At 45.1% G+C, this 19,287-nt stretch overlaps 1 protein-coding gene across 1 annotated transcript in view; it reads right to left on the minus strand.

The window, feature by feature from the left end:
- The window catches only part of LOC126324044 (uncharacterized), a 75,681-nt gene extending 75,394 nt beyond the window's left edge, over nt 1-287 (minus strand). Inside the window, exon 1 of the mRNA XM_049994913.1 lies at nt 227-287. The gene's annotated coding sequence lies outside the window, so the exon portion shown is untranslated. The remainder of the gene's footprint in view (nt 1-226) is intronic.
- Between the last annotated feature and the right edge of the window lie 19,000 nt (nt 288-19,287).

A 19,287-nucleotide genomic window follows, 5' to 3' on the forward strand; every position in this document is an offset into this window, starting at 1 on the left:
AGCCTTAAGATAAATGTGTTGCCAGTCGACATCTATTCTTTCTTCAAAGTCGTATTGATGTGCTACATTTGTGTGTGTGGTGAGGACCGGGCCGAACTCGGGTTTTTGAAGGTCTCATCTGTTTCATGGGGTAAACGGACAGCCGCCTCTCCTCTCGTCCCTACTTCCATCCTACCCACGCTCCTCCCCCATAAGTACGACCAAGCTGTGTGCCGGCACCACTTACCATTATTATCAATATAGAAACAGTGAGAAAATCACGCTACCGCGTCCTCTGCTTACAGGAGGCCCCTTTTGTCGAATATTGGTGCCAGGTATTTCAAGTAGGAAATGGAATAGGGCTTCCTTAAAGCGTCTTCCAGGACAGACCCCGAGTAGCTGGTGTTGTGGAAAAGCTTCTCGAACTCTGCGCCGTACTTGTGCGACGTGATGGACATGCAGCTGAACGCGCTGTACCAGACGGCGGTGGTGCCACCCGCCTGCATGTCCTCAGCGAGCGCTTGCAGGGGGTAGCTGTCCGCCTCGGCCGCCATGCCGAGCCGACGCAAGAGCGCCACCAGCGTGCCGTGGTAGTCGGCCAGCAGCGTGTCCAGGTGGTCGCGGTGCACCTCCTCGCTGGCGTTCATGTACAGGAAGTACAACAGGTCCGCAGCTCCACTGTGCACTTTGCTGACCTAAAATCAAAACAGTACCTTAGTTACACCTACACTGCACAAGTCTATGGCGGTTACGGGTTAACAGATGCAGTCACAGACAACAAAAAATGAAAAGAATAAGATAAAGTCAGTCATCTACTAAGCGTACTACGCCACAGCGAGAGAGAGAGAGAGAGAGAGAGAGAGAGAGAGAGAGAGAGGTGTACTGAAACTTCACTCGCTGAGACGCTAAGCGCTTTTAACTGATTACCAATGAAGATAAAAAGCAGCAGATCTTCCGACTTGCTGGACAATAAGACGATGCCCACACTTTGGTCTCGCTGCGTGCACTGGTTTGGTAACACTCATCTATTCTATCCTCTTCTGAGGTAAACTGGGATACAACTGTTGTAGGTGCCTGTCCTGGGTACTGGCGGTAGGATGGAGCTGATATTGGAGTTGTTCTTATATACACTCCTGGAAATGGAAAAAAGAACACATTGACACCGGTGTGTCAGACCCACCATACATGCTCCGGACACTGCGAGAGGGCTGTACAAGCAATGATCACACGCACGGCACAGCGGACACACCAGGAAACGCGGTGTTGGCCGTCGAATGGCGCTAGCTGCGCAGCATTTGTGCACACAGGGCCAACACCCGGCATCATGGTGTGGGGAGCGATCTCCTACACTGGCCATACACCTCTGGTGATCGTCGAGGGGACACTGAATAGTGCACGGTACATCCAAACCGTCATCGAACCCATCGTTCTACCATTCCTAGACTTGCTCTTCCAACAGGACAATGCACGTCCGCATGTATCCCGTGCCACCCAACGTGCTCTAGAAGGTGTAAGTCAACTACCCTGGCCAGCAAGATCTCCGGATCTGTCCCCCATTGAGCATGTTTGGGACTGGATGAAGCGTCGTCTCACGCGGTCTGCACGTCCAGCACGAACGCTGGTCCAACTGAGGCGCCAGGTGGAAATGGCATGGCAAGCCGTTCCACAAGACTACATCCACCATCTCTACGATCGTCTCCATGGGAGAATAGCAGCCTGCATTGCTGCGAAAGGTGGATATACACTGTACTAGTGCCGACATTGTGCATGCTCTGTTGCCTGTGTCTATGTGCCTGTGGTTCTGTCAGTGTGATCATGTGATGTATCTGACCCCAGGAATGTGGCAATAAAGTTTCCCCTTCCTGGGACAATGAATTCACGGTGTTCTTATTTCAATTTCCAGAAGTGTATAGCGTAACCACTGCACCTGCGAGATGTGTTATATAGATGTTTCTCGCTTTCACGACTTACTTGCATAACGTCGTTTAACTTAAATTTATGATAAGAATAATGTTCCTAAGGCTTCACCTCCTTTTGGTACAGTAGGAATCGTGCTTCCCTTGTTCCTAAGGGATTCACCCAAATTTCATACAATAGGAATCGTTCCTCCCATACGGCAACGAGATTCAGTAATGAATTATGAAAATTGTTGGATTGTAACTTAGTCTGTCTGCCTTCTTGACCGAGTGGTTAATGCGACATTCAAGGCCATCCGGTTTCGATTCCTAGTACCGTCACGTATCTTTCCTTGGCGGAAGGACTGGACCGTGATGCACTCTGTCAAGTGATGTCAACTGAGGAGCTATCTGAGAGGTGGCGGCTCCAAAGTGGAAAAGTCGACTATCACTTCTTCTTCAGGGCCCGAACGCAGGGTTTCCCTTTCCTCAGTAACTGAATCTGTTTTCATTAGTACCAAAGAGGGCAGTGTAAGTCCTAGGTAGGTGACTCACTCACGGAACTAAGTCAATAAACTGATAGGCCTCCCTGGAATAGAAGGCAACTGTAAACAACACGTCGCCAGAAATCCACTGAATGTACTCTTTAAAAAGACTTTTGGTGCAGTGATTGACTGAAGCAGCTGTTCCGACTGAAGTCGAATGGACCTGTTTGGTGTCGACAGCTTTCTCTTCACGGCCAACCTACAAACTTTAGCTAGCAGACGACAGTATTGTCTGTTGTATTGTATGGAACTGGCGACCTACAAACGATGGAGAGGCTTCGTCCCCGCCATAGCCCGCAGTGCTACACAGCCCCACAGCAGACCACAGCAGTCCACTCACCCCACCACCGCCCCACACCAACCCCAGTGGTCCCCCCTCCCCCCCCCTCCCCGCCACCCCCCCCCCCCCCACCCACACCGCACAGGAAACGTCACACACCAGACAAGTGTAACCCCAATGTTTGCGTCGCAGAGTAATGATGGTGTAAGCATACATGGAGAAAGTGAACAGCAATCGCCGAGATAATGTAACTGAGGTGGAATGAAGGGAACCCGCCCGTACTCGCCTTAAAAAACATCCACAGACTGCCCGGCACAACGGACCTCGACACTAATCCGCCGGGCGTATTCCTGACGGGCACCGGCACGCCTGCCCTCCCGGAAAGCAGTGCCTTAGACCGCACGGCTAAAAGCGCGGGCAGACGACAGTATACTTAGCGCGTCAACATACTCGTAAACGAAACTACAGTACTGGCCATTAAAACTGCTACACAACGAAGACGACGTGCTACAGACGCGAAATTTACCGACAGCAAGAAAATGCTGTGATATGCAAATGATTAGCTTTTTAGAGCATTCAAACAATGTTGGGGCCGGTGGCAACACCTACAACGTAATGACATGAGTTAAGTTTCCATCAGAGTTCTCATACACAAACAGCACTTGACCGGCGTTGCCTGCTGAAACGTTGTTGTGATGCCTCGTATGAGGAGGAGAAATGCGTACCATCACGTTTCCGACATTGATAAAAGTCGCACTCTGGCCTATCGCGATTGCGATTTATCGTACCGCGACATTCCTGCTCACGTTGGTCGAGATCCAATGACTGTTAGCAGAGTATGGAATCGGTGGGTTCAGGAGGGTAATACGGAACGCCGTGCTGGATCCCAACTGCCTTGTATCACTAGCAGTCGAGATGACAGGGATCTTATCCTCATGGCTGTAACGGATCGTGCAGTCACGTCTCGATTCCTGAGTCAACAGATGGAGACTTTTGCAAGACAACAATCAACTGCACGAACAGTTCGACGACGTTTGCAGCAGCATGGACTATCAGCTCGGAGACCATGGCTGCGGTTACCCTTGACGCTGCATCACAGACAGGAGGGCCTGCGAGGGTGTACTCAATGACGAACCCGGGTGCACGAATGGCAAGACATCATTTTTTTTCAGATGAATCCAGGTTCTGTTTACAGCATCATGATGGTCGCATTCGTGTTCGGCGACATCTCGGTGAAATCACATTGGGAACGTGTATTCGTCATCGCCATTCTGGCGTATCACCCGGCGTTATGGTAGGGATGCCACTGCTTACACTTCTGAGTCACCTCTTGTTCCCATTGACTGGACGTTACATTTCAGATGTGTTACGACCCGTGGCTCTACCCTTCATTCGATCCCTGCGAAACCCAACATTTCAGCAGGATAATGCTCGACCGCATGTTGCAGGTCCTGTACGGCCCTTTCTGGATACAGAAAATGTTCGACTGCTGCCGTAGTCAGCATATTCTCCAGATCTGTTACCAAATGAAAACGTCTGGCCAATGGTGGCCGAGCAACTGGCTCGTCACAATACGCCAACCACTACTCTTGATGAACTGTGTTATCGTGTTGAATCTGTATGGGCAGCTGTACCTGTACACCCCATCCAAGCTCTGTTTGACTCAATGCCCAGGGGAATCAAGGCCGTTATTACGGCCAGAGGTGGTTGTTCTGGGTACTGATTTCTCAGGAGCTATGATTCCAAATTGCGTGAAAATGTAATCACGTGTATAGTATGATATATATGGTATAATATATAGAGTATAATATATTTGTTCAATGAATACTCGTCTATCAATTGCATTTCTTCTTGGTGTAGCAATTTTAATGGCCAATAGTCTTTATTATTACTTTCAAATGCTAGGAGAGGATGTTCTCTGTAAAGTGCCATAATTACAAGTCAAAGGTAACACAGAAATAATGTAGATGCACCAATATCAGTTTGCTAGCACCCATTACTGAATGCGAACCTTCGTAGTTACCAGAAATTAGAAGAAACAAAGGAATACTGGTCCAGATCACGTGTCATTTTCTGACTTCTGTTGAGGCAGCTGTTCGCATCCTTCATTGCACCGAGCGTCTTCTTTTAATCAACAATTTATGGATGTGCGTTCCCAGAACGTTCTAGAAGCCTTTTTATGGATGTAGACCTCCTGTGTACATAGAACAATTCTCCATTCCTCTGGTCAGGCTTCGTCGCCAAGACCTGCAGCATGTCTGGTTTCCATTTCATTTCCAAGCCGTCCGTGGTGGCCGTGCGGTTCTAGGCGCTTCAGTCCTGAACCGCAAGACTGCTACGGTCGCAGTTTCGAATCCTGCCTCCGGCATGGACGTGTGTGATGTCCTTAGGTTAGGTTTAAGTAGTTCTAAGTTCTAGGGGACTGAAGACCTCAGATGTTAAGTCCCTTAGTGCTCAGAGCCACCACATTTCCAATGGCGTTCGCTAATCAGACAGTACTCGCCTGAAGAACTATTGATAGGAAAGGAACGAAAGCAACGTCTCAGCACAAACAGACACTAAATCCGAAAAGTGTCCTGCCGTTTCTTAACATTAAAAGTGTCTGAAAACCTATCAGTGGCCATTAATATGCAGTGTGCTAACCTTCCGTCTTTATGGCAGCTTGAACTGTACCGAGAACACTTTCAACGAAGTATCTGTAACGTAACTCACGTTAAAGGTGTTCTCATTGGTTTCATGTCGGGACTCCGGGCAGTCCTGTCCAATTAAAGAGTGTTGTTGACTACAAATCATTGCCCCCAGGGGAACTTTACGACAGGATGCCTTACCATACTAATAACAACAACCATAGTCGCAAACTGCTTCTCTGCTATATGCAATATCGAGATCGTTTGTAGCCTTCCCAGAATCGTGTTTTCTTAAGCGCAATAAGGAGCCCACACGCTAACCACAAAAACACACCCATGCCAGAACACCATCTCCTCTTGGCACTAAACGCAATGGTACACTACTGGCCATAAAAATTGCTACACCATGAAGAAATGCAGATGATTAAAGGGTATTCACTGGACAAATATATTACACTAGAACTGACATGTGATTACATTTTCACACAATTTGGGTGCATAGCTCCTGAGAAATCAGTACCCAGAACAACCACCTCTGGCCGTAATAACGGCCTTGATTCCCCTGGGCATTGAGTCAAACAGAGCTTGGATGGGGTGTACAGGTACAGCTGCCCATACAGATTCAACACGATAACACAGTTCATCAAGAGTAGTGGCTGGCGTTTTGTGACGAGCCAGTTGCTCGGCCACCATTGGCCAGACGTTTTCAATTGGTGAGAGATCTGGAGAATGTGCTGGCCACGGCAGCATTCGAACATTTTCTGCATTCAGAAAGGCCCGTACAGGACCTGAAACATGCGGTTGTGCATCATCCTGCTGAAACGTAGAGTTTCGTAGGGATCGAATGAAGAGTAGAGCCACGGGTCGTAACACATCTGAAATGCAACGTTCACTGTTCAAAGAGCCGTCTGACCCTGTCCGATATATCGCTTATATACAGAATGGTCTAAATAACGTATAAACTGCCTAATAGCTCATAAATTCGAAATTAAGTGACGGAAACATCTCATTTTCGATGAAAACCACCAAAAATTATCGCGAAAATATGCATTTTAAAAAGCAGATAAAAAGTCGGCGTGACTCCTTCCTGAGAGACAGTCATCATTCCTTCCAAACGAATTCTGTAAGTGTAGACCAAATGCGGCTTAAATTTAAAGGAATAGTCTCGGCGACAACTGAGAGATTTATACCGTATAAATTAATAAAAGATTGTACTGATCGTTCATTGTACACAAGCAGGTCAGAATATGTTGCAGAAACAACGAAAAAACATGCCAGATTTAAAACAAGATCTGCACGACTGGCGATGTTTTATTAAAGCTGGACAATTAACGGGGACTTCAGTGCCAGATGTTTTTAGTAGCTTCCACAACGAAACTCTGCTTCAAAATCTGGACGGAAACCCGAATGCATTGTGGTCATATATACGGGACACCAGCGCGAGACACAAGCATTATATTCACTGTGTGATACCAATGGCAAAATTAACGGGGCAGTGTCACTAAAGCAAAGTTATTAAACACAGTTTTCCCAATTCGTTCATCAAAGAAGACGAAGTACATATTTTAGAATTCCAATCAAAAACATCTGCGAACATGAGTAATTTGGCACATAGTCTCGGTGTCGTGGAGCAGCTCAAATCATATATTCCTTATACAATCCTGTCCGGATTGTATAAGAGTTAGTTTGCTTTCAGAGAATGCTGACAGAGGTGTCCCATTTTTTAGCAATGATATATAACCGCAATCTCGATGAAATATCCGTACTGAAATACTGGATAGTTGCTCAACTCAAGCTAATACTCAAGAAAGGAGATTAGTAATCCGATGAGCTACAGACTCATATCACTCATATCGATTTTCAGTAATGTTTTGGAAGGTGTACTGTGTTCGGCATACGGACTTCCTCGAAAGTAGCTGTCTATTGACACACAGTAACGATTCATAAAATGTTGTTCTTGTGGAATACAACTAGATCCAAATTCGCACGAGGTAATGACTCCTATCGGATTTCAAATTGTTTTCACGTATCTAGATTTGCAGAAGGCTTTTGATACTGTTTCTCACGAAAGACTTCTAATGAAATTAAATGCCTGTGGAGTACCGTCCCAGTTGTGCGACTGGGTTCGTGATTTCCTGTCAGGAAGTTCACAGTACGTAAAGTGTGTGTGTGTGTGTGTGTGTGTGTGTGTGTGTGTGTGAATTCCAAAGTGACCAAACTGCTGAGGTCATCGGTCCCTAGACTTAAACTAACTTAAACTAAGAACAACACACATACTCATGGCCGAGGGAGGACTCGAACCTCCGGAGGGACGGGCCACGCAATCCGTGACATGGCGCCTGAAACCGCGCGGTCACTCCGCGTGACTAGTACGTTAAGTCATCGAATGAAGAAAAAGTGGTATCTCGCGTTCCCCAATGAAGCGCTATATTCTTTCTGCTGTTCCCAAGCTACACTCCTGGAAACCGAAAAAAGAACACATTGACACAGGTGTGTCAGACCCACCATACTTGCTCCGGACACTGCGAGAGGCCTGTACAAGCAATGATCACATGCACGGCACAGCGGACACACCAGGAACTGCGGTGTTGGCCGTCGAATGGCGCTAGCTGCGCAGCGTTTGTGCACCGCCGCCGTCAGTGTCAGCCAGTTTGCCGTGGCATACGGAGCTCCATCGCAGTCTTTAACACAGGTAGCATGCCGCGACAGCATGGACGTGAACCGTATGTGCAGTTGACGGACTTTGAGCGAGGGCGTATAGTGGGCATGCGGGAGGCCGGGTGGACGTACCGCCGAATTGCTCAACACGTGGGACGTGAGGTCTCCACAGTACATCGATGTTGTCGCCAGTGGTCGGCGGAAGGTGCACGTGCCCGTCGACCTGGGACCGGACCGCAGCGACGCACGGATGCACGCCAAGACCGTAGGATCCTACGCAGTGCCGTAGGGGACCGCACCGCCACTTCCCAGCAAATTAGGGACACTGTTGCTCCTGGGGTATCGGCGAGGACCATTCGCAACCGTCTCCATGAAGCTCGGCTACGGTCCCGCACACCGTTAGGCCGTCTTCCGCTCATGCCCCAACATCGTGCAGCCCGCCTCCAGTGGTGTCGCGACAGGCGTGAATGGAGGGACGAATGGAGACGTGTCGTCTTCAGCGATGAGAGCCGCTTCTGCACACCCGGCATCATGGTGTGGGGAGCGATCTCCTACACTGGCCGTACACCTCTGGTGATCGTCGAGGGGACACTGAATAGTGCACGGTACATCCAAAACCGTCATCGAACCCATCGTTCTACCATTCCTAGACCGGCAAGGGAACGTCCTGTTCCAACAGGACAAAGCACGTCCGCATGTATCCCGTGCCACCCAACGTGCTCTAGAAGGTGTAAGTCAACTACCCTGGCCAGCAAGATCTCCGGATCTGTCCCCCATTGAGCATGTTTGGGACTGGATGAAGCATCGTCTCACGCGGTCTGCACGTCCAACTGAGGCGCCAGGTGGAAATGGCATGGCAGGCCGTTCCACAGGACTACATCCAGCATCTCTACGATCGTCTCCATGGGAGAATAGCAGCCTGCATTGCTGCGAAAGGTGGATATACACTGTACTAGTGCCGACATTGTGCATGCTCTGTTGCCTGTGTCTATGTGCCTGTGGTTCTGTCAGTGTGATCAAGTGATGTATCTGACCCCAGGAATGTGTCAATAAAGTTTCCCCTTCCTGGGACAATGAATTCACGGTGTTCTTATTTCCATTTCCAGGAGTGTATATAAACGATGTAGGGGATAGTGCAAGCAACCCTCCTTAGATGCTCTGCTGATGAAGATGTCATTTACCGCTTTTTAAAGTAATCATATGATCAAAACCAACTGAAAAATTATTTAGACTAGACAGGTGTAGGGTGATAGAAAAGTATGAACTCAACCACATCAGTACTAAAACAAAATTGCTAAATTTCGATTATACAGTCAGTCGAGCAAATCTAACGGCTGTCAGTTCAATCAAATACTTAGGGATTACGGTTACGAATAAATTAATTGAAAAGACACATAGGTAATGTTGTGGGGAAAGCTGACCAAAGACTACGATTTATTGGCAGAACATTGAAAAAATGCAACAAGCCTACTAAAGAGAATGCCTACAGCACGCTTGCCTGTTCTCTTTTGGTGTACTGCTGCGTGTTGTGGGATACGCATCAGGCATGACGGTAAGCATCGGAAAACTTGAAAGAAGGGCAGTTCGTTTTGTGTTCTCGTGAAATACGGGGAAGACTGTGACGGATACGATAAGCGACGTGGGACAGTAGTCATTAAAACAAAAGCGTTTCTCCTTGTGGAGAGATTTTTTCACGAAATTTTAATCAGAAATACTCTCCTCTGAATTAGAAAATATTTTATTGACGCCAAAGTACATTGGAAGAAGTGATCGTAGTAATGGAATAAGATTGAAGTGTTACGTTTTCCCATGCTGTGTTACACAGAGTGGAACAGTAGAGCAATAGTCATAACGTTGTTCGATAACCCTCCGCTAAGTACATAAGACTGTACTGCAGAGTAATTATGTAATTGAAATGTAGGTGAATGTATAGCTTAAAGTTCAAGTTGTTGAAATCAGTGTAGGTGTGCGATGTGGTCAGCGTTAACCTCCATACATACATAATGCTGCCGAAATGCTCCTTGAACTATGACTACAAAGTGTACAATTGGCTATCAGCAAAAAGCATTCCCAAAATGTATCCAGTGTGGGTGGTTTTTGTCAATAATCGACGTCCTTTAGTGTTCTCCATAGATAAAAGATCAGCGGCGTTACGTCTGGAGAATGGTGGATAGTCGACAGAACGTCTTCGGCCTGTACGTCCTGTGGTGTCTTTTCGTCGAGGTACTTCCTTGTATGACCATGGTAGTGGCTTGGGCTACTATCATGTTTAAAGTAAATCCTCTTCTCCCCATACATCTCATGGATAGCAGTTGAAACGGACGTTTCAAGCTTCCCTAGGTACATCTCACCACTAACTGCAGTCATAGAAGAAAGACGCAGTCAGACACCTATAAGATAACCCAAGCATTCTAAAACTAAACGCCATTCAAAAATGGTTCGAATGGCTCTGAGCACTATGGGACTTAACTGCTGTTGTCATCAGTCCCCTAGAACTTAGAACTACTTAAACCTAACTAACCTAAGGACATCACACACATCCATGCCCTAGGCAGGATTCGAACCTGCGACCGTAGCGGTCACGCGGCTCCAGACTGAAGCGCCCAGACCCGCACGGCCACTTCGGCTGGCTAAACGCCATTCGAACAGGCCCAAAGGTACGAGACAATCACTCCTGGTAAATTCACAGCTTTGTCCTCTTTGCTATGCGCATTTGCAGCGATGCAGTAGTTTCCGTCGTTGTTGTTACTGCACCATTGAGTTGAAATTGTGCCGTGTCAGACCAGTCATCTCTGCAAACACTTAATTGTTGTGCACTATACCATGAAACCACTCGCACTACTCTGTTGTACGACGTGGGCCGTCCTCTTTCATTGCATGTACGAGGGTTGACTGAAAGGTAATACCTCCACATTCGTAAATCTTAAACAGTTGGCAGCATTGGTATACGGCAGGTACTGGCTTGTTCCTTAGCCTCTTCTCTACAGCTCCCATTGGCGGCAAGCTTTAGTATTGAATAACGGTTGTGTTGTTACAGTGTAAAGTATGAAACCCTGAGCAGACGGTCGGTCAATGAGATTTAAACAACGTGCAGTCACTGAATTCTTGAGAACACAAGGTGTCACAACAAAGAAGATTCATCAGAGAATGAAAGCAGTTTATGATGATTGTGTTGATGTGGAGGAAAAGGGGAAAAGGGAAATATTTTCCTGCAGCATGACTATACCAAACCACACACTTCCCGTACCACCACAATAGAAGTTCAGAGACTGAATCTCACCAGCGTACGGCGTCCTCCGTACTATCGAGATTTAGCACCTTCTGGCTTCCATCTGTTTCCGATAGTGAAACACGATCGTCGGGGAAATAATTATGCTTCTGACGAAGTTGTTGAGATAACTGTGAGACTGTGGTTGTGGAAACAGTGTGTCCGCTTCTTACGTGACGGCTTCAGAAAACTTGTTCATCGTTGGCAGAAATGTTTCCGATTGGCTGCTGATTATGTGGAAAAGCGAATACTGATAATTAAAGATCACATTCTAAGGATTATTTCTGCGTTTGATTTATTAAAATATTCCCATCCAAACCCAATTAAAGAAGGTGGAGACGTTACTTTTCATTCGGCCCTCGTATCAATCTTGGGATGCGGCACTAAAACTTCGCGGTCTTCTGAAAACTCGAGTGACTCGCTCTGGTTTTACAGCCGAGCTGTTTCTGCACGCTTCTGTAGCGAACGGACGAATTGTCGACTGAATGCGGGTGCCGCGTGTTAACAGCTCGAGGGCGGCAAACTTGAGCATCTTTGCACGTAGAAGCCGCGCACGTGTGCTAAGCGACTTCATTCTGCAGCGGGTGTCTACTGCTAATACCTGGTTACTCAGTGCGTGCGAGAAAACCGTAAACAGGACAAGGACAGCGGGGAATTCATCCTGACGTGTAACATAGAAAAAAATAGGAAACCGAAACGAAAAGTACGTTGGTGGATGAGAGAAGTGTATAGGTAAAAATTTATGAAAGCAGACTTACGAAAAATACGCGTTTTGATGTTTTTGGACGATACAATTAAAAATTTTACACCATTATCGTTAATTGAACAATTAAATCTGATAATACCAAAAATGAAAAAAAAGTTGGCAACTAGTTTCGAGAAGTAACAGCTCTGAGACAGAGGTTCTTCTCTTTTCTGCAGGAAACCAGTAAATGTGTCTTTTTCTTTTTCAGTTCCTGTATTGGCATCTTCATTTTCCTGCGCACACGTGTATTCTTCGGGGTCCATTATAACTCCTCCGTTTTGCAGAGGCCTCTCAGTGGTAACACACGTCTCGTTGTTCATTTGGCCACACACAAACTGTAGAACTATCATCTCGACTGAAATCTTTTCTGCCGCCGTGTCATAGGCGCTCTGATTCGGATCGCTGCGCGCCAGTTTCAACCGCGGCAGTCGCGGGCTGCAACATCGAATCGACTGCTCCAGGCATAGCTGCGATCGGCGCGGAGGGCTGCTACCGCAGTCAGTGGAAGCCGAAATACACGGCTTAACAACGGGAGTTCGTCGTTCTTGTAGCTGTTATTTGGGTCAGTCATCGTCGCCACTTCTCAATAGTCCAGGGCGCTACTGCTGGGGAGACCGAGCTGCCTCTGTTGTTACGGTAGGCCGAGTTCGTGACTTCGTGAAACGGTTTCTGGCGCGGTACACCGCTAAGACAATTTCTCCCTGCCACTACACAATGCTATGCCCCATGGTTAGGTAACAGGTTAGGAGAACGAAGGTTCTACAACACTCCAACAAATTAGTAACAAAGTCACACAAATGAGTTAAAACGTTTAGTTATCTTTGTCACTAATTGAATAAAGAAATCTACAAAACTGCTTGTAATATGACACAAAAAAGACTCAATGGGTAAGTGCAAATAATCGTAGCCTAACTTCACAGTAGAGCAAATGCAATTTACAACTATCTTTTCACTTCTAAGATTTCACTAAACGACGTTCCCTGTCCAAGATCAACGCTGGACGACGATCTATAACCAAATGGGTGAGAACTTCTCTTCTGTTTTCTGAGTAGGCTTCTGTCCGTTGTAGTCCGGTCAGGTCGTGGAACTCAAGCAAGTGGCGAGTCTCTATGGCAATGGCACCAGCTCGCATCTTTTGCCCCAGCTGTGTCTTGTTCGGACGACATGGCAGTTGCAATGGCCGTCCAGAATGTTGTTTATGTACATCTATAACACAGCCTTCGACTCCAAATCTGACTCGACAGCGCGCAATTGTTACACGTATCGGTGGCTCTGTTTGAAACTCATTTCCACATTAGCGTTCAATCTCATTAATGCTTTTGTACTTAACGTGCCATTTCAAAGCTGCCGTCCTATTATCAAATGACAACCTTGCAAAACCCACGTTTACTTCCGTAACTGAAATTAAAACAACGCTTACGTGTCGACTCACTCAACAAAACAAAACAACGCCTATATGAGGACTGCCAGATCAATAGATTATTTAACTACCAAAAATGAGACGGTTTTGTCACTCGATTTGGAAGCTATGGGCTATTAAACAGTGTATACATATTTTTAGGACACTCTTTATGCTGAAACATTAGGCTTCGTTGGGGTACGCACGATCTTTGTTTAATATCCGTGAAGCATCCGCTATCCAGTTCAACGTCCTGGGTACTATTAGTCAACTACTTTTCGTGTCAATCAAATAGTTGCGAAGGCACTTCGTATATTCGTATCATTGTTCGCAGTCGGAGAAATAGTATACTTCCGCGCGTTTCGGAAATCTAGTTACATAGAACATACATGTTGATATGTGTCTATTGTTTATATGTTGTCATGTACCTTGTCATTCCAAACAGTTTTGAGTCTGTATTGATAAAAAATAGAGAAAAGTTCAGAGGGTGGTTTTAATGTCCAGGTGATGTACCGGGTGATCAAAAAGTCAGTATAAATTTGAAAACTGAATAAATCACGGAATAGTGTAGATAGAGAGGTACAAATTGACACACATGCTTGGAAAGACATGGGGTTTTATTATAACTAAAAAATACAAATGTACAAAAAATGTCCAACAGATGGCGCTTCATCTCATAAGGATAGCAATAATTAGCATAACAAAGTAAGACAAAGCAAAGATGATGTTCTTTACAGGAAGTGCTCAATATGTCCACCATCATTCCTCAACAACAGCTGTAGTATAGGAATAATGTTATGAACAGCGCTGTAAAGCATGTCCGGAGGTATGGTTAGGCATTGGCGTCGGATGTTGTCTTTCAGCATCCCTAAAGTTGTCGGTCGACATGATACACTTCCGACTTCAGGTAACCCCAAAGCCAATAATCGCACGGACTGAGGTCTGGGGACCTGGGAGGTCAAGCATGACGAAAGTGGCGGCTGAGCACACGACCATCACCAAACGACGCGTGCAAGAGATCTTTCACGCGTCTATCAATATGGGGTGGAGCGCCATCCTGCATAAACATCGTACGTTCCAGCAGGTGTTTATCAGCCACGCTGGGGATGATGCGATGCTGTAACATATCGGCGTACCTCTCACCTGTCACGGTAGCAGTTACAAAACAAGAATCACGCGTTTCCTCGAAGAAAAAAGGTCCGATAACTTTCTTTTTGTGCTAATAAAACCCCATGTCATTCCAAGCATGTGTGTCAATTTTTACCTCTCTATCTACATTATCCCGTAGTTTATTAAATTTATACTAACTTTCTGATCACCTGGTACATACCTTCCCCCTACTTGAGTAATACACGCAGAACGTTTATACAAAAGTTTGATACCGTCAGAAAAGTCCCTCTTTGCATTATATTGGGTTGAATCTCACTTATGTTGTGAAGGCACTGACAATTCATGTGACATTCTGCATTTTGTTGTTCTGTAGTAGGTTAGTACAGACAACACGAAGTCTCGTCACACGTGACGATTTTGTTCCAGAAAAGAATCGTCGTTTTTCTTCAGTGGTCAAGAAGTGCGGGACAAATTTTGCACACACTTTTCTTGTCTTTAAAAGACTCTGCAGAAATTCTCTTGATTTAGATACGCTGCTCAACTGTGATTTGTGATCCAACACTTTGACACACTACAATCGCGGGTCCACTGCTTAACGATGCCTGCTCACAACTGACCAGTCAAATTCATATATGTTGTTCAAAGTTGCTGGCTGAAGCTGCCACCATAGTTAATGCGCCGACGGCGCTTCTATGACAGAAATAGAAACAGTTCCGGAACTTTTAGGATGGACGGCATACGTATTATGCAAGCAGTCTTTCACATGTGTAGGTTCTCCTCTAACCGTACCAATCATTGGAGAGAAACTTCATTTCCTCAACGAACATTATAACTTGGAATATGTTCCCACGATCCTCTAACAGTCGGCCATCAGTGATACTTGAGCGTAATACTGTGCATCCGAACTTTTACCTTTTTTGTGAAAAATAGTAACTTTCACTCTTTTTTTCTGCCAGATGCTACTATTCACTGTGCAACAGAATCTGAATAAGAATGAGTTGGTAAAGGAGATAATTTCGCAACATATTCAGTGTAAAAGCTAAATGGTACTCTGCCAGAGCCTGCTGCCATAATCGCTTTATGTAGCCCTGTTTCCTGTACCAGGGATACCAATACTGATGTCTGTCATGTGTAATTTTGTTCCACTTTTCACTATCGTATTGTGATTTGTCCTTTTTTATTGTTATTTATTAACTTAATATCTGCCATATCACAAGGAAATCTCTTTCGAAGATTCCTTTTTTTTATTTTTAGTTTGTCGTCTACAAATTCTCTCATTATTTCTTGATCCAATTCAGTTCCCTAGCCTTTTTTTTAATTTTTTTCGGCTTGGACGCATGCATGCCCATTTTGTATGCTCCTCGAAAAGTGCTTGACTGACTTGCACCTTTCATATTCTCGAACAGTTTGGGCAGATGGCGTTCGCCTCCGTGGCGCAGCGATAGCGTAACCGCATACGACGCAAAGGGCCCATGGTTCGATTCCTGGCAGGGGATTGGGTGTCGTGTGATTTCATCGTCATTGACACGCAAGTCGCCGAAGTGGCGTCAGTTTAAAAGACTTTCAATAAGGTGGCCGAACTCCGAAGGTGGTATACCAGCTAATAAATGCCATACGACCATTTCATTCTTGTGCAGATAGTGTAAACAGCTCGTGATACTTCACGTCTACCCTCTTGAAAATTCTAATTTTTTTTTATACATGCAGCCATTCGTGCAAAAATTATTACGTTATGTTGCCTTTTAATAAGTTTTCCTTCCACTGTACATCGTCTTGTTCACAATGAGCTAACTTCGGACCTTGTACCATGTGACAAACCTGATATTTATTTCTCCAAATAATCTATTCGTAGTGCAGACAAGCAAATTTTTTATAGGTCTGATGTTTCGTATTTTCAGCTATGTTACTCGGGTAACGAACAAAATTTCATAATCTTCTGGCTAATTTACCTCATTCTTACGATCGTTGATGTATCCCTACAAGTCGTATTAACTAAAATAAGAAACGTATTAGGAAGTAAAATACCGAAAAGAATTAAGCATGACACTGTTTTCCATCCACTTTGACGGTTCCTTAAACGCTGAACGTACTGTGAATTACTTTCCTGCGAGTCTGTTTCGCGACTAAATAGCGCTGTACACATTAACGTACATACAGATCACAAAAGAAGTTGTAAAATTAGAAATGTATGAGCAGTGCTCTCATAAAGTGCGTAATGGACGAAAGTCTGCAGCTCGTGGTCGTGCGGTAGCGTTCTCGCTTCCAACGCCCGGGTTCCCGGGTTCGATTCCCGGCGGGGTCAGGGATTTTGTCTGCCTCGTGATGACTGGGTGTTGTGTCATGTCCTTAGGTTAGTTAGGTTTAAGTAGTTCTAAGTTCTAGGGGACTGATGACCATAGATGTTAAGTCCCATAGTGCTCAGAGCCATTTGAACAATTTTGAATGGACGAAAAAAAATAAGAAAGAGACAGCTTAGGGCATATGAGAAATAACTGCAAAAATTCGGCTACTGAGGCTACATACAAAATGAGATTAAAGGGAAACACTTATGAAAACATCTATTTCGTCGTAGAGATGGAAGTTGTAAGAAAAGAACATAGGGTTTGAACGAAAAATACCGTACTGTTTACAGTCTACCGCAAAGACATATTACGTCAAGGTACGACCGCAAAAGTTCGTGTAATGATCTCCAGTAAATCCAACGATAAATTTAAAAATCAGAAATGTACAGGCCATGGAAGAAAACTTAGGTTACGTTTCTCTTTCTGCAGAAGTAACTTTCTGCAGTAATAACAGAGCATGACAACTAGATTTTCACAGCAATTTAATACGTAACTCCGTCAGTTCTGTTGTGCCTTAAAAGAAATGCTGTGCCAGCTTTGTTAATTTCTTGGACCTGTTTATATGCTTTATTGCGCGTCTGTCTAATATTTGCAATTGCCCACTCAGTCTTAAAAATAGTCCTCATTAACGAAGCTGAAGCTATATTTACTCACCGTTTAAGCACTCCAGATGAGCTTATGATGCAGCATTAAACAGCCAGTGGTACAAGCTAATCTCGATAGCCTGATATCTCCCCACCACTGTGTAGCAAACACAAGAACACATGGCGTCGTATCGCACTGTTATCAGCTTATATCAGCTCCGTTCATCTATCTTCGTCGATGCTCGGGCACGGCTTCTGTCAACTTGCACCGTTGCTCGATATTTCTGCTCTCTTGTGCAATCAGTTCAGTGGCTCAATGAACAACACAACGTCATCCAGCGTACTGCTGACTTGTTGTTACTAATTGTTCAGATGGATCTAAGCAGTATGGGAGATTTAACATCAGAGGTCGTCAGTCGCCTAGACTTAGAATTCTTAAACCTAACTACTCTAAGGACATCCCCCACATGCCGGAGGGAGGATTCGAACCTGCGACCGTTGCGGTAGTGCGGTTCCAGACTGAAGCTCCTAGAACCGCTCGGCCACACCGGCCGGCGTTTCACAGTCCTTCGAAAAAAGTTATGACCGTTCTTGCCAAGACAGATTACCTGATAATAAAAGCATTTTTATAGCGTCTTTTTTACTACCACACACAGAACTTATTACAGCTCCTTGTGGATTATGTTACCGACTAAGTGGATAGAAATGTACCACATAGTGTGACGTCGCAGTTCATTAATACAGAAGCCAGATTGAACTTACGAATTTTGGTGTATCTTTCTGGTAACCTGTGTAAATTCTGCATACAATACCTAATTCGCGATTGGTTGAAGCAGTCTAAATACCTCACACGAATGTATTTTTTGCATATGAAATATTGACGTTTCATGAATGGAATCATGCCATTAAACAAAAACAATATCGTATAGATTAAATGTATAGGTGTAGATGTTGTTAGGACTATTTTAAAGAACGTAGGGTACGTGCTCTTTCACCGGTCACAGATTTGTAGCGACTCTGAAGGCCATGCGGTCAAGACAGATCTGTAACCATTGGCGCTTAACGACAATTTACTTGTAACTGCGGTCGCACATCCAATAACAGGTGATTAATTTCGGCCTATACTACCATCATAATGTTGAAAATTAGGTGGATTGATAAGGTAAGGAATGAGGAGGTTCTACGCAGAATCGGAGTGGAAAGGAATATGTGGAAAACACTAATAAGGAGCAGGGACAGGATGATAGGACAAATGCTAAGACATGAGGGAATGTCTTCCATGGTACTAGAGGGAGCTGTAGAGGGCAAAAACTGTAGAGGAAGACAGAGATTGGAATACGTCAAGCAAATAATTGAGGACGTAGGTTGCAAGTGCTACTCTGAGATGAAGAGGTTAGCACAGGGGAGGAATTCGTGGCGGGCCGCATCAAACCAGTAAGTAGACTGATAACGAAAAAAAAAGCCATAATAAAATATGTGACCACCACAAAGTGATCATTTACAACACAAATCGTCCTTCTTATAACTGATGCACAACTATTAAGACAAAAGGAAAGGCCATCACAATGATTACTTTTCTTGTTCTTACCTTTCTTGTGTCAACTGGCCGTTATTTAGAAGGAAACAGTCGCGATCTAAGAGTAAAAGTCTTTATAAGGAAAACTATCAGCACATCTTAATTTCACTAATTGGGAAATTACACCTGCTGCAACGTGTGAAACTGAATAAAAATCATTAACACACAGCTGACTGCAACAACACTGGACTAAGATCTGGATAATGTGACCACTGTGTCTTTTGACGTTGGACTACTGTACTGCGGAGACACTCTGAAAGTGACGTCGAATATCCATTC

This window comes from Schistocerca gregaria, chromosome 2 (genome assembly GCF_023897955.1).
Source record: "Schistocerca gregaria isolate iqSchGreg1 chromosome 2, iqSchGreg1.2, whole genome shotgun sequence".
NCBI lineage: Eukaryota > Metazoa > Arthropoda > Insecta > Orthoptera > Acrididae > Schistocerca > Schistocerca gregaria.